The sequence below is a fragment of the Macrotis lagotis genome, chromosome 4, assembly GCF_037893015.1.
Source record: "Macrotis lagotis isolate mMagLag1 chromosome 4, bilby.v1.9.chrom.fasta, whole genome shotgun sequence".
NCBI lineage: Eukaryota > Metazoa > Chordata > Mammalia > Peramelemorphia > Peramelidae > Macrotis > Macrotis lagotis.
Genome location: NC_133661.1, coordinates 226961291 through 226977564, shown reverse-complemented (window position 1 = coordinate 226977564; position 16274 = coordinate 226961291).

The following is a 16274-nucleotide window of genomic DNA, read 5'->3' as shown; positions in this document are numbered from 1 at the left end:
ACACTTTAATTGATGTCTTTCAGCAACCTAAAACATTGAAAATTAGCTACTGTACATATTTTTATATTCTCTTTATAAAATGCATGTTTGATTGTATTTGTAACAATATTGTAATGGCTGTCCAGTAGGGCCTAGAGCTGATGTACTTTGTCTCAAAGCAGTAGCAAATGATCCCCTCAACATACTGGGAATTTATTCCTAATCAAAGAATGTAAATCCGGTCGAGCCTGTTTTTCCTTTACTCAATTATTCTTTTAAAAATTTGACTTTATTGTGCAACCCTCCCAAACTGCTTGTTCATCCTTTGACTAGCTAGCTTCCACTAATTTGTCTCAATCTGTCCCTTCGGCTAGCAGTTTTTATCCCCTTGAAATTGACTTTTAGGAGAGTCTATGCTCTACCATATGTATCTCTGCAGTGGAAGGTAGTGAAATGTGTGGAGTGGTGTTTTCCCCTCCCCAAATTCAATATTATATCCATTAAACACTTCTGTAGCAAAACTCATAAGTAGTTCTTTTGTTACCAAAGTTGCCCTTCATGATGACTTTTTGGAAAAGATGTGATTGAAAGTTTCTGTAACTTGTGGAGGTTTAACCAACTCTTTGATGGGGGACCAACTTATGGAAATATTGTAAATAAGTTTATTTATAAACCTGGCACTGTATTCAATAAACATTTCTGCAGCCTTTCATCTCTAACTGTGAAGTCTATAGGTTATTAGATTTTTTTTTAACTAAAGCTTTCACTTCACACTTCACATGTTAGACCCATGCTCTGTGTAAGGTAATTCTAGAGGTCTCCGACTAAAAAGGGGGAGTGATGTAAAAACCTTTCCTACATCCACTGTGACTTTGATGTGCTGACTGTTTACAGTATCCTATTCTTTGTAGAACCAGATTTAATGTATATGCAGCTACAGTAAAACTCACTTTCCTATTTGCCAGTAGTGCTGGCCTCATATTAGAAACGTGCTTTGGTGTGAGCCCAATAACCAACTGAGGTATTGTAGAATACAGCTGAGGTCAAGGTTATTCAGTATGGGTTAAGCTACTTTTCCGAATAAGTGGAGAAAAAAAAAACAAAACTCATGGATACAGACCATATCTTTAAACCCATTTCCCCAAGTTTTTGTTGTTAGCCAAACCTGACCTGTAATCAACAAATACTTATTTATTGATCTGTAAGATTAAAAAGGAAGTAACTCAAAGCATTCTGATCATCTATCTTTGCTGCAAAAAAGTAGAAACCTGTCACTAACCTGGCAAGTGATCTTGGGCAAATGAACACTTCAGGGAAGGGGCTGGACTTAGATGATTCTCCATCACTTGAACTGGATGAATTTAATAGAAGTATCTGATGGTTATCTGGCAATTTGAATTTACTCATCTCTTCCCAGTTCATTTTATGTAGCCTGTGTTTTGGTAGACAATTGGAATGTGTTGGAACATTTGGAGTTAAGATTTAGGTATGAATACTGCAGCTATGGTCACTGGGTTTGGAATCAAGATCTAGATATGAATTTCAGCTCTGCTTTGGGAAAGTTACTTCATTTTCTCTAGACTTAAGTTTTCCTTTTACTACAAAGTGAAGAGTTGAACTAAATGAAGTCAGCTTCTTTGCAGTCTCCTGTGATCCTACTTAATGCCAGTGGGTAATTGCCAAAGACAAGTTACTTTACCAGTCTGGGTTCCATCTACAAATGATTAGTTGGATCAGTCGTGTCTGACTCTTTGGGTCCCGATTTGGAGTTTTCTTGGCAAAGATACTGGAGAGGTTTGCTATTTCCTTCTATAACTCGTTTAATAGATGAGGAAATTGGGCAAATGACTTGCCCAGGGTCACCCAGCTAGTGTCTGAAGCAAAACTTGAACTCTGTGTTCTGTCTACTGTGCCACCTAGCTGCTCCTACAAAATGAGGACCTTGAACTAAAAGTTTTCTTCCAGCACTAAGATACTATGAATCTTTTAAGTTCAAATTAATTTGATATTAAATGGTATGATTATATGGTTGTTTAGCCATATGATGCTGCTGACATGTGAGTATCACCAAGAATGCTAAGAATTGGCATTTTGGGATATCCTATGAGAGAACCCTTTTTTAAATATAGGATTTAGGATCAAGGAGATTAAATAGTCCAAGATTCTCCAATTTGCAATGCAATGATACATCTACTCTATATGGCAATGTATTCTTTGTCAGAACTAAAGGATGGGTCTCTTCTGGGTCACTGGATATCTGTGCCCCCGTCAAGTACAGGTCATTTTTCTCTTTTCAAGCTTTTGGTTGACCTATGGCTTAATATGATGTTTTGTGAGGAGAGGCAGGAGTTGTTCACCTGTGTCCATCTTTGAGTACAGAGAAAGCAATTCCCATCTCTTGGAGGTGGTCTAGCAGATGACAGTTCAGAATGCCATGTTTGGGTTGAACTTTTTGATGTCTTCTAGACTAAGAATCATAGAATTATAGGAATAAGAGTTGAAAGAGACCTTAAAGACTATGGAGGTGGCCCATTGGATAGAGGGCCAGACAGATGTGCGGTCAAGATTCTTGTTCCTGAGTTCAAATCTAGTCTCAGACATTTAATAACTGTCATCCTGGACAAGTCACTTAACCCCTCCTTTTCCTCATGTAAAATGAGCCAGAGAAGGAATCTTCTCCAGTATCTCTGCCAAGAAAATCCCAAATGGGTCACGTAGAGTCCGACACAACTGAAATGACTGAACAACAATAATCAAATGCCTCATTTTACATATAATAATAATAATAATAACAGACTGACATTTATAGAAGTGTCATAAGGTTTGCAAAGTGCTTTACATGTTATTAGCAACAACCTTGTAAGTCAGGTGCTATTATTATCACCCCTATTTTACAGATAGAATAGCTGAGAGGTTAAGTGATTTTATTCAGGGTCACATAGCTAATAAGTATTTGCAGCCAGATTTGAACTCTGGTATTCCTGCCATCTGGTCTAGTGTCCACTGCACTACCTAGCTGACCAGATGAGGAAATACAGGCCCAAAAAGGAGAAACAACTTTTGTCCATGGTCCCCCAGATAGCAAATGGCAAAGATGACACTGAGACTAGTTCTTCAGACTCAGAACTTTGTCAGCAGTCTACCTCCCACCTGGGTCCAGGAGTCTGAACTCTGGTACAAAGAAAGGGAGCAGCTTCCATGATCTGGGAACCAACTCTAACACTTTAGATCTTTCTTAAGCTTCATTTTGATTTTAAAATTCAAAAAATTGCAGCCTCAGAGAATACAGTGATGCCACAGAGCAGGGCTGTTAGAGTCAAATAGGGAGGTCACCAGCCCCTATATAAGGATCTACATGGACTGCAGATTGGCTTAGAAAACCATGTATTATATATTATTTATGTTCTGGTCTATTTTGGGAGAAGCTTGAAGGCTCAGTAGATAAGAGTACTAGGCAGGGAGTCCAAAAGACCAGAGTTCAAATTCAACCTCAGACACCTACCAGCTGTGTAATCTTGGGCAAGCACTTAACCTCTTTGTCTAGGAACCAGCTAGGTAGCTCAGTAGATAGGGCATTGGGTCTAGAAGCTGGAAGGCCTGAGTTCAAATCCAACTCATACACTCATTAGATGTATGACCCTGGGCAAGTCTCTTAAACTATTCGCCATAATCCACTGGAGAAGGAAACGACAAATCACTCTAGTATTTTTTGCCAAGAAAACTATGGAAGGTAGGTCCTTGGGGTCATGAAGTGCAGCCACAACTCAGCACTAACATTGTATTTTTATTTGTTTTGTTAAGTATTTCCCAATTACACTTTGTTTTGCTTTGGTTTGTACTTAGTGAGTATGAGTTCCAGGCTGCCTGTGGGTCATGTAATGGTCACCTCTGCTATAGGGACCTGGGAGATCACTGTTTTACAGTGGTTTACCCCTCTGTTTTACAGATGGTTGAGACTAGAATTTAGGAGTCTGTGCTCTGAGCTGATGAAATTATTTTTAAATCCGCAGTTACACTGGGGGTAGGAGTGTGTGTGTGTGTGTGTGTGTGTGTGTGTGTGTGTGTGTGTGTGTGTGTGTGTGTGTGTGTAGGGAGGGAGGATGGGGGGTAGATGTTCATCTTGCTATTAAAAGTGATACAATATTGGAACAGAGGACAGAAACTGGTGATTAAAAGGCTGGTCAGCTTACTTTCCATCTTTGTCCCAGGGATCCAACAGAAATAGAAAGCTCTCGTGGGAGCTGGGTGAGATCAAATGAAGTGACCACGTCATCAGGTTTCCAAAGCTCTTTTTTCTTTAGAGGGGGGTAAAAAGAGAAAATGTACATTTCTACTTTGAGCAGAGGCTCTGAGCTGAGCAAAGTGGCAGGAATCAATGAATCAGGATGCCTTAGAAGGAAATGAAGATTTCTGTTTTCTAGAAATTCGAATCTCATCTTGGAGCCTCAAGCTAAGGTATCAGAGAAGAATTCCATCATCCTTGCAAGCCTCCCATTTGAAATGAATTTAAAGCAGGGGGTATTGTCCTGGCATTTAATGTCTCATGACACAAGAGGAAAAAGTTACATCTCCCTTGCAAGAATGAGTTTTTAGGTCATGGTTGTTTTAGAGTGGACTTGTTCATGTACATTTATACACAATTAGGTGATGACCTGAATAATTCAAATGAATATTCTAAAGTCTTGTTTTCATGTTAATAAAGATAGAAGGAAAAACTTGTCCCAAATCACACATCCTACAGTAAGATTATTTATGAACATCATATTGCAATCTATTAATGTTTTTATCCTCTAGTGTGCATCAAAAATGGCAATAATTTTCCATTTTTATTCAAATTATTTTGCTTTTCTTTTTAACAGTTAGGAAGGATACCTCCTAAGTAATTTTTATATGTGTGGGATGGGGCTCAGGGAGAAGAGCATTATTCTTCAGGGATAACAGCAACTACCCTAGAGTATAGTTTCTCTGGCAAATGCTGCATCTCAAATTCCGTTTTCTTCTTGATTAAGCTTGTTCTGCTTTTTTATGGTTTGAAGATCCATACTTGATAGAGAAGAGAGCAGGAGAATGAGGTAAATAGTTGTACTTTATCTCTGTCATCTGCTAATATCATACCATCTGTCCTAAGCAGTGGGGGACCATTTTTCCTTGTTCTTCCGTTATTATGAACACAGTGGATAGAGCTCTGAACTCAGAGTCAGGAAAAGCTGGCTCAAATATGGTTTCAGACACTTACTAGCTGTATGACCCTGGTTAAGTCATTTAATTTCGCCTTGCCACTCTTTCTTCATCTGTAAAAATGAAGATAATAGTATATATACCTCTAAAGGTTGTTATGAGGACAAAAAATATTTGTCAAACACTAAGCACATGCCTAGTATTTATTTTCTTCGTGTAAAATAGGAATATTAATATCTAACTTTCAGAATCTAATGAGATATTTGTAAAGTGCTTTGCAAATCTTAAAGTACTATTTAAATAGCTGATTATTATTAATAATAGTAGTAGTAGTAGTATTAATACTAACTTGCAATGAATGTTTGCAAATTGGTTTCCTCACAATGCCTGTGAGACAAGATGCAAATATCTTTATGCAGATCAGGAAGAAAATGAGGTTTGAGAGGTTAGATGACCTGTTTCCCTTTATTCAGCTCGTGAGCTGTCCAAGCTGGGATTCAAATTCAGATTTTCTGACTCCTAGTCCAAGAGAAACTCTTCCAATTATACCTTATATCTATTTAAAAGTTTTTGTTGTAGTCGTCCTTGACTCACCTCAGCACATTCTGAGCTTCTGCATTTCCTGAGGTTTTTTGTGAAAGGTTGCTTAAGTTAGTCTTTAGATATGTCTCTGACTTTTTTAAGTGTCTTTTTTATAATTTGAGCTTGTGAGAGAGAGAGAGAGAGAGAGAGAGAGAGAGAGAGAGAGAGAGAGCCCTATGCAGCTGTATTATTTTCTTTTTTTAAATTTATTTTTCCAACAATGTGCAAAGATAGTTTTCAATAATCACTTTTTGGTAAGGTTGTAAATTCCACATGTTTCTTCCTTCCCTTCCCACTCTCCCCAACAAAGAACAATCTAATATATATATATATATATATATATATATATATATATGTATCTATCTATCTATCTATATATGTTACACATATTTCTTTATTAATCAGTTGAGATAACCCCCTCAACTTGTTTTAATCATTTGTAGTTGTATAATCAGAAATTTATATTGTAATGCTTTTCATCTTCCCTGAACTTTTTTTTAGAGTATCCAGCTGTGGCATCATATTCAGAGATATGCTGGCAAATGTTTAATAACTGATTCCCTGAACATAGAAGATGGACTTTTGTTTAATTTGCACCATTTACCCTTTTCTATATCATTTTCTTAAACCAAGACAATCAGCAAAACAATAAATCAAGTCCTGATTTATAGCATTTGCCAATTTCTGAAATAAATGCTCACACTGAATGTTTAATATTTTTCTCTTGTGAGCTGGTGTGAGCTGGTTCCAGCATACCATCGGTCATAGACTTTTTGAAATCTTTCTATGGGACCCCTGAATTGTGATCTTTGTTTTTATTTTTATTTTGTTTTGTTTTTTAGGTTTTTGCAAGGCAAATGGGGTTAAGTGACTTGCCCAAGGCCACACAGCTAGGTAATTATTGTCTGAGACCGGCTTTGAACCCAGGTACTCCTAACTCCAAGGCTGGTGCTTTATCCACTACGCCACCTAGCCGTTCCTCAAATTGTGATCTTTAAGGTTATTTCCAGTTCTAAAAAATTCTATGATCCCAAGGTAATTGAAATTTTAAAAATCATTCACTTTATATTAATTACAAAACATCCCCCTCCCCAATCTTGTCAGAGTTTAGAGAGAATACCTGAGGGTTTCATTTCTCATGGTGCTTGAGGCAAAGAGGGCATCATTCATTAGGAAATTTTTCTGGAGTCTTATCTTCTACAATACTTGAGGTGTACATTAACTCTCACTGTGGTCATAGGATTAAAATGCATGCTCATTGGTGAGGGAGCGCACTACAAAGTAGGAGGCTTACAAAAGCAGAGGTGAATGAAGTGCAATGTGGATTTCTGGTAGGAGTGAGCAAAGAGAAAATGAAACTTAGCCAGGACCTGAAATATAGTAGGCACTTAATAAAAGCTTGTTAACCTGGAATGTTATGAACATGGTGTCCTTGAACCACCTTATTGAGTCTGTATTTTGATAACTTGGAGTCAGGAAGACATGAGCTCAAATCCATACCCAGACACTTAGCTATATGACCCTGGGCAAGTCACTTAGTCCTATTTACCTCAGTTTCCTCATGAGCTGAAAAAGAAAACAGTAAACCATTGTAGTATCTCTGCCAAGAAAAACCCCAAATGGGGTCTCAGGGAACAACAGCTAAGGATCCACTGGGACTGAAAAATCTAAAGCAACTGTACCCACCCCATCTCCCTAGAAGTACAGGGGAATTAATAATACCCCTGAAGGTATAAAGACATTGTACATAGAGAAGAGAACATTTTACTACTTCATTTCCATAGTTATATTTCTCAACCAAATGCTTTTTTTCCCACTGTATTATTTGTTTCTGATATGATTCAACAGTAGAATAATACAACATTTGGGGTCTTGGGCCATGAGTTTTGAATAGTTATTACTCTCCAAACAACTATGCTGAACCTGAAAAGTAGCTAATGGGCACTATGTGGGGATTCCTCTGATTGGCTCAGATCACCTGGAATTATAATATAGGCCTTCAAAATGATCATAGCTCTTGCCAACTTTATATCACTTCCAAACACGTTAAGTGCCTTTCAGCCATATTTCAGTAATTGTCCAGTGAATAGATCATGTAAACTATTACTAAAAGCCTTTTCAAAAGTCAAGTTATACCCCATATTCTGCTTTTACCATCTGCAATTCAATTACGTTGTTAAGAAAGGAAATAAGGTTTGGCTGACCTGATTATTTTTTGACAAATTGGTGTAGACTACAATTCAGCACCCCCACCCCCCACCCCATCTGCTTCCAGTTGCTTGCAAATAGATATTCTCCTCAAACATTGCTTACCAAGGCTTGGTAGGCTTGTAATTTTCCATGTATGTACTTATTTCCCTTTGAAAAATAAGCAAAACATATTGGACATTCCAGTGTCTCTAACTTGTAGCACTCTATTTCATATATAGATCAAAAAAGAGGATGTGAATTTTAAAATTGGATATTGGTATTAATAGAAACAATCACCCTCAAGACTATGTAAAAGTGCCAATCAGAGTTAACAAAATTGGCAGTCATGGGATTGTAGAATGTTAAGCTGGAAGAGACCTTAGTAGATAATAATAAAAACAATTCACATTTCAATGACACTTTTTGATTCCAAAATGCTTTACTCACATCCTCGTGAGGCAAATAGTGAAAATATTATTTCCATTTTAGACATAATCATCATAGCTGATAGTTGTATTATGTTTTATGATTAACAAAGCACTTTACAAATATTTAATCTTCACAACAATCTTGTGAACTAGGTAGAGCAAGTATAATTAACTCCATTTTACAGAGGAATTAATAGCTTGCCTGGGGTCACAAGTTGAATCTGGTTTTGCTGACCACAAGACCACGATTCTTCCCTTTGAGCTATACTATTCCCTAGGATGCTAGAGCTGGAAGGGCCCTTCCAGTGCAAGTCCCTCATTGTACAGATGAGGAAATGGAAACTCAGAAATGGAAATCATTTGCACCAAGTCATAAAGCTGGGTCTAGAACCCAGTTCTCCTGATTAGCTAATCCAGTTCTGTATAAATCTATACCGATCATACAACATATTTCTTGAGCTACAAGTGTAGACCTTGAGACAGTGATTTCTGTAGCTGTCTAGAAATCCTTTAAAGTCACCAAAATAAGGGTCTTGTTAAACAATATAGCCTTTAAATTTTTGGAGCAGGATCAGACATATTGGAATGGTCAGATATCAGATGTCAGATTCTCCCCAGTCTTTGGAGAGGTGAAAAGTGTGGTACAGAGGAAAGATCAATTGACCTCCTCTCAGTTTAAATTCAACCCCTCTATAGCTTACTATCTGTCTAACTTTAGGTAAATTACTTAACTGCCCTGTGCCTCAGTTTCCTCATCTATATAATTGAACTAGATGGAAACAGGTCCCTTCAGCTCTGTATCTGTGATCTTATGTTCTCCTTTTCCCATGCTAAAATTTATCGCCTCTCCTTGCCCTACTTTAAATTCAAGTGAATTGAACATTTTTTACTTTTTTTTTCCTGAGAATTTTTTCAGTCACCCATTTAAATTCATTGGTAAAAGTCCCTAGTGTCACAAAATGCCACAGGAAAATTGACATCTTTTCACTGTTATTCAGTCACAGCTGCCAAATGCATGGCAAAAATTAGGTACTCAGAACTGCCATTGGCAAATGGACTAGTGGCTTTTAGGAATAGGGGTGGGGAGGGGGAGGAATTGAGCTATAAGAATCAGGGCAGAGGCAGCCCCTTTCTCCTCCCCACCTCCACCTTCTAGACTGTGGAGGAACTGGTTGTCCCCAATGTACCAAGTTTCCTTTTTCTACACCCTTTTCCTTGCTTCACCAGTGGTGTTCCCCTTTCTGGATACTCAAGCCTTTATGGCACTCCATAAAAACCTATTGTAAAAGAGGCTCTGAGAAGGAAGAAAGGAAGGTGTCAATGAGTGATACTTCAACCTCCTCCCCTGGGGTGGGGTTGTACTTTTACCCAGGACCAAAGGCTTATGTTCAAGTGAGGTGGGGACATGATCTGTGCTTCTATTGGCATTAGAAAATTCCAGGAGAGGAAATTTCCTGTTCTAGAGTAAGTTGATAATTCCTCTGCAACTTAGAGAGTCTTAGTCAATCTACTCAGGGCTCTGAGAACTGGTGACTTGCCTAGGGTCACACATTAGTATGAGTTAGAGACAGGTCTCAAATCTAGGTTTCCTTCTATCCATTATCCCACACTGCCTAAAGTAACACATTGCCATAGCAACACAGTTTAAATGGAGGAACTTCAGGCAACCATCAGTGTGTGGGAAGACTTTTGAGGGAGTATAAAAGCCTTCTAATCATACTTGAAATCATCCCAAACTTCTTTAGCCCACATCTAAACTTGGTTCCTGGGGAAGCTTGGTGATACATAGAGCATCAGGTCTGGAGTCAGGAAGAGCTGAGTTCAAATCAAACCTCAGACGCTTAAGCTGTATGACCCCAAGCAAGTCACTTAACCTTGTTTGTCTTAGTTTTCTCATATATAAAATGAGTTGAAGAAGGAAATGGCAACTACTCCAGTGTTTTTGCCAAGAAAGTCCCAAAGGAGGTCACAAAGAGAGTCAGATATGACGGAACAACAACAAAACCTGGTCCCAGGGAGAGGATTCTTTCTCTCTCTACCCCCCTACTCCCACCTACCCACTTTTTAAGAAGCAAAAGCTTGAGACCAACCACAAGAGGCAATCCAAGATGGTAACAGGATATACAAAATGGAAGGGGCCGGGGCAGCCACAAAACTGACATTTTCACTCGGTGGAACCTACTTTGGAAAGGATGACTGCTACATCTGCATGTGTAGACAGTGGCCATTATGATGTGGTAGAATAAGCTTGGAGTCAACTGACCTGGGTTCAAATCTTAATTCTAGCACTTTGCTAGTCACTAAATCCTCTGAGTCTAACTTTCTTAATTTGTGAAATGAAGTAATAATAGCTGTCTTCCTTGCCTCAATTGTACTATTAAGAAGAATGAATGCAATAAAATGAGCAAAAGTACTTTTCTACAATAATATAAGCTGTTTTTGTTTGTTTGTTTCTCAGAAACAGAATATTAGAATCAGAAAGAACCTTAGAGATCATATCTTCATTTTTAGGAAGAATCAGCTAAAGCTGCAAGTGAAGTGATGCCTCAAGTGGTCCCATTCAGAAAATAACAGAATTGCAATACAAACCAAAATTGAAGAAACTTTCTCCTTTTTCTTCTTTAATTTTTCATATGTATATTTTTTCATATGGATATTTCCTATCAAAAATGTCTGTTTCGGGGCGGCTAGATGGCGTAGTGGATAAAGCACTGGCCCTGGAGTCAGGAGTACCTGGGTTCAAATCCGGTCTCATACACTTAATAATTACCTAGCCGTATGGCCTTGGGCAAGCCACTTAACCCTGTTTGCCTTACAAAAACCTAAAAAAAGTCTGTTCCTGGGTGGCTAGGTGGCACAGTTGGGTAGCTAGGTGGCACAGTGGAGGGCAGCCAGGTGGCTCAGTGGATAGAGCACCGGCCCTGGAGTCAGGAGTACCTGAGTTCAAATCTGGTCTCAGACACTTAATAATTACCTAGCTGTGTGGCCTTGGGCAAGGCACTTAACCTAACCCCATTTGCCTTGCTTAAAAAAAAAATGTCTGTTCCTTCTTTAAAAGATTGCTCTCACTGCCTCATTTTGGTGTGTTGGTCAACCTGAGTTTTTGAAGGTTGTGCCAACGAAGTGCAATTTGGACAGATCCAAACAATCTGGAAAAGTTTTCAATATGGACCCAGTGACAATCTACTTCTATCTTCTGAGAAATGGTATAACTAAGTTTGGAGAAACTTTGAACAGATGACTGACCACAAGGTGATAAATTATTTGGCTCCAGCAATGCATGATACTACTAGGCTATGGTGGTCTTCAATTAATTTATTTACTTAATAAGTCTTCAATGTACATATACATATATATATATATATTTAACCCCCCAATAATATCTGCAAAGTGCAATAAAATGAAGCTTAATAAAATAGGATATTCCTGTACTTGTGTGAGTGAAAGAAATGGAATTTTGCCTATGCTCATTTCAATTAACAAAATTCTCTTCACTCTTACCTTTATCAGATGAAAAATGTCTCTTTGATTGAATTCCAGAATTAATCAAGGGATATAATGTATAAAGAAGATTGTTTATACATTGACATGTAAACCTCTGGCTCAATAAAAGAAAAACAAACAACTATTGACTAACTAAATAAACTAATGACTTTTCCTGGAAGCTTTAACTAAAAGGTGAATTTCAGCCTTCTGGATCATAGGTGTCCAGTCCAATGTTGGGAGATTTAAATTCATGAGTTGAGAATTCCAGTTTGAGCAAACCTCTGTGATGGAGTTCTCCCTTTTGGGAAGAAGAATTTCTCCATCTCTTTCCTTTCCCCTTTCACCAACCATGTCATCAGTGTGAAGGGATCAGTAGAAGATAACACATTTAATGTTCCCTCTGTGTATGCTGTACCATTCTGGTACTTTAAGTTAATCTCAGTTTTCCCCAGGGATTTTGGGTATAAAATGTTTTACGCCAATAATTCTTACTTATTTACTTATACCTTAGCAAATACTCTTTTCTAAAAGGTAATTGAAACTATTTGCTGATTAACAATGGGAAAGATACTGGTGAGGGTTCATTAGTACTAGAAAATCCATTCTCTCATAGTTAATCAATAGAAACCAAACAGAAATAGTCAGTTGTCCTATGTGGTTCCCCATTTCCTGAGCAAAACTGTATGAAATGAGCAGTGCTTCCTCAGCAAGCATGTTAGGGGGAACTTCAAGGAACAATAGAAATCTAAAACAATATTTGGGTCAACCATCTAGAAGTGGGTAGACCTTCCTGATTTTAGACATTGCAAAACCTAACCATAGAAAAATTAGACCAGAAAAATTGAATGAATTCTATTGACCATCAGTCACAGAATCCTAGAATTTTGGTTCTGTAAGGGATTTTAGAGTAATATACTTCAAGAAGCTCTAGCTCTCTGTCAGGAACTTGCTGTGCCTTAGAGTCTCTGCTATCCTGACTAGTTATAAGACCACACCTGTGAACCCTGATCTACCTGTACTAAAAAAGGAGTAGAGCAAAAAGAATCTATTCTAGGCATTGAATCTTATCATAGGATATAGAGCTATAAGGGATAACACGATAATTTAATCCAACTTCCCTGTTTTATAAATAAGGAAACTAGAGTCTAGAGAAGAAGCCTGGTCAAAGTAATAAAGGCAGTAAGTAGCTGATAGAGAACTCTTATCAAACCTATCTTCATAACCTTTCTCCTCTATGCCATTTTCTCTCCTCTGACCTTGCTACCACCATGGTGCAGGTCTTGCTCACCTTTTTGCAACAACCTTCTGGTGGTTCCCCCTCCCTTAACTCTCTCTCCACTCTAGTCCATCCTTTATTCATTTGTCAGATTGATCTTCCTAAATCATGTGTCTGACCATGTCACTCTGCCTCTTTACTCCATTAACTCCAGTGCCTCCCTATCAAATATTAAATCCCCTGGTTGACTTTTTAAAGTTTTTCTTAACTTAACCCTTTCCTACCTTTCCAGTCTTCCTACACTTAACCTTGCCTCTCACCTACACCCTCTCTCTGTGATATAGAAAGACCCATCATCTTGTTATTCCTTTAATTGGATTTGCCCTTTCTCTCCTGCTTGGACATTTTCATTGATTGACCTTCATTCCTGGAATTATTTTTGTCTTCACCTCTGTCTCCTGGCTTGCCAGGCTTCCATCAAGAGAAAACTAAAATTTCATCTTCTATAATCGACCTTCCTTATCCCCCTTAGTATAAATGTGTTCCCCATGTTGATTTATCTCCAAATTTCCTACATATACCTTATTTGTACACATTTGTTTGCATGTTATTTCCCCCATTAAACTGTGAACTTTTTGAAAGCAAGGACTATTTTTTTTGCTTATTTTTGTATTTTCCAGCCTTAGCACAGTATTGCCATATAGGAGGTCCTTCGTAAATGCTTATTAATTTGACTTTAATTAAGCAAGGATTCCTTCCCAAATGTTCTGATTCTACTTTTTCCATCTGGTGTCTTCTTTTGACTCATGCTACTAACTCTTACTTTCTGGACCCTATGCTTTTCTAGGTCTTTGAGACCTGTCTGAACCTTTTCCCAAATCACTCTTCAAAACAACCCTAATGGCTCCAGTCCCTGGCTGGGGGAGAACTATTGAGGGAAGTACCTGCTGATATTCTTACTTAAGGCAAACAAATAAAAAGATCTTACAATGGGCACCACCAAATAGCCTTTCCTGTGTTTTTTTCTCCCTCCTAACTCCCCTCACAGACCCATCACAATTCTCATGGAAGAGGCCAGGGAATGGAGCAGCCTGGATTATTGCCTCTACCTCCTTTCCCTCAAGTTCTTGAGTCTTAGGAAAGCTTCTCTGCTTATTTCCTCCAAGATCCTCCAATATCAAAAACTTTTTAGCATCTGATAAAGTTGCAATTGCCTCCTTCCCTTTCTCCCCAATTCTTTTTGGATAGAGCTCCTATGGTAAAAGGAATGCTGCACATACTGCAGGTTACTTGGAATTTCACTAAGCGATGGACCAAATATCTCATTTTGTGATTATGGATCAGTTAGAATAAATCTATTAAACAAACATTCATCAAATGTTCACCATATGTGAGCAACCTAGAATACTGCCCTCTACCCCATTTCCCCAAACCAATGGGTCTTAGGGAACCTTTTAATCTTTGTCTAAACATAGCCTTGTTTCTTTGTGATTTCTCCTTCACATATCTCAACATTCAGAAACCTTTGGCACATGACCAGGCTTCAACAGCCTCCCCTCCACTTACTTCTTTTTTTGTTTTGTTTTGTTTTTTGCAAGGCAATGGGGTTAAGTGACTTGCCCAAGGTCACACAGCTAGGTAATTATTAAGTGTCTGAGCCTGGATTTGAACTCAGGTACTTCTGACTCCAGGGTCTGTGCCACCTAACTGCCCTGTTTACTTTTTTTAAATGGACTTCTTAGACTGATAGGTAAAGGAAATGCTTAAGCACAGTATATCTGGATGAAAGGAGGCATTACAGAAGGAAGAGTGCTGAATTTGGAATCACAGAATCCAAGTTTAAATCCTGATTCTGTCTCTTATTTTCTATGTGGTTGGGAGAAAATCATTTACCGTCTTTGGTTTCCTCATCTGTAAAATGAGACCATTGTACTACATTAGTTCTAAAGTCACCTCATCATTTCAGTTCTAGATCTATGGCTCTATGAATTCAATAGGCATTTGATAAATTACCTCACAGTATGATTATAGAGAGAGATACAATTCAAATACAAGACACTGCTGGCTTTGGAGAAATGAAGACAAAAATAAAATAGTCCCTGCCCAAGAAAAAAGTATTTATTGGAGATTCAAATGAATCTGACAAACTCAATTTCATTCAGTCATCACTAGCTTCATCCCTTCTAAGTGCAAAGCATATGCTAGGCTATTGAATTAGGTGGATGGATGAATGACTAAGCCCAAGGAGTTCTGAGTAATAGACTACAACTAACAGGAGTAGCATCTCTAGTAGTTTGTGATGTCCTTGACCCTGTTCTTTTCAATTTTTCTTTCAGTTACTTGAAGGAAAACATTATTCTTACTTTCATGACAAAAATAATGTGCATATTATTGTGACATAAAATAGTATACATTATGACAGAACAAATACTAAAAGAAATCTGGTCAAGTTGGGATTGTGGGCTGAGGTCAAACAAATACCAGATTTCTGTTTTGACCAGAAACCCTGGGAGATCTTCTTTTCCCAGAATGATTGCTTTTGGGAGTGAACATTCTTGGCCTCTTCTCATCTCTCTTTTACCTAACCTTAATGACTGAATGGGCTTTGTATCTGAGAAAGACCTGGTTTTTAAAAGTTCAAGGTCTTGTATCCAAGGACATCTCCAGTCATTCTGATCCATAGCAGTTCACTGGACCTAGATGACTCAAGGAGAAGGTGAGACTGGTGATTTTTTACAACATCCTCTCTTTCAAATTCAATTCACTTGTATATCATGGCATCATCTCCCTGATGTCATAGTCTTCTTCGAGTTTGAAGGATGAACATCAGTCCAAAAGAATTGGAAATTAAGATTATTTGAATTTTAACTCTGATACTTATGTGTGACCATGAGTAAATCATTTGACCTGTTACAAATTTCCTTAAAGTTAGGGGAGGGCAACTAGGACACTGGACTTGTAATCAGGTCTTTGATGTCAATTAAAATTTTTTTGATAATTATTTCAGTATAATTCATTTTTCTTTGTAATCCTTTGTATTTTATTTTATGCATTTAAAAACATTATTTATTCTGCAACCTGAGTTCATCACCTTTATGTCAGAAACTGGGTAACATTATTTATCACTGGTCCTATGGAGTTGTGGTTGGTCATTGCATTGCCAGGACCCTAGAGTCTTTCAAAATTGTTTTCAATAATTTTATTGTTTTGTAAAA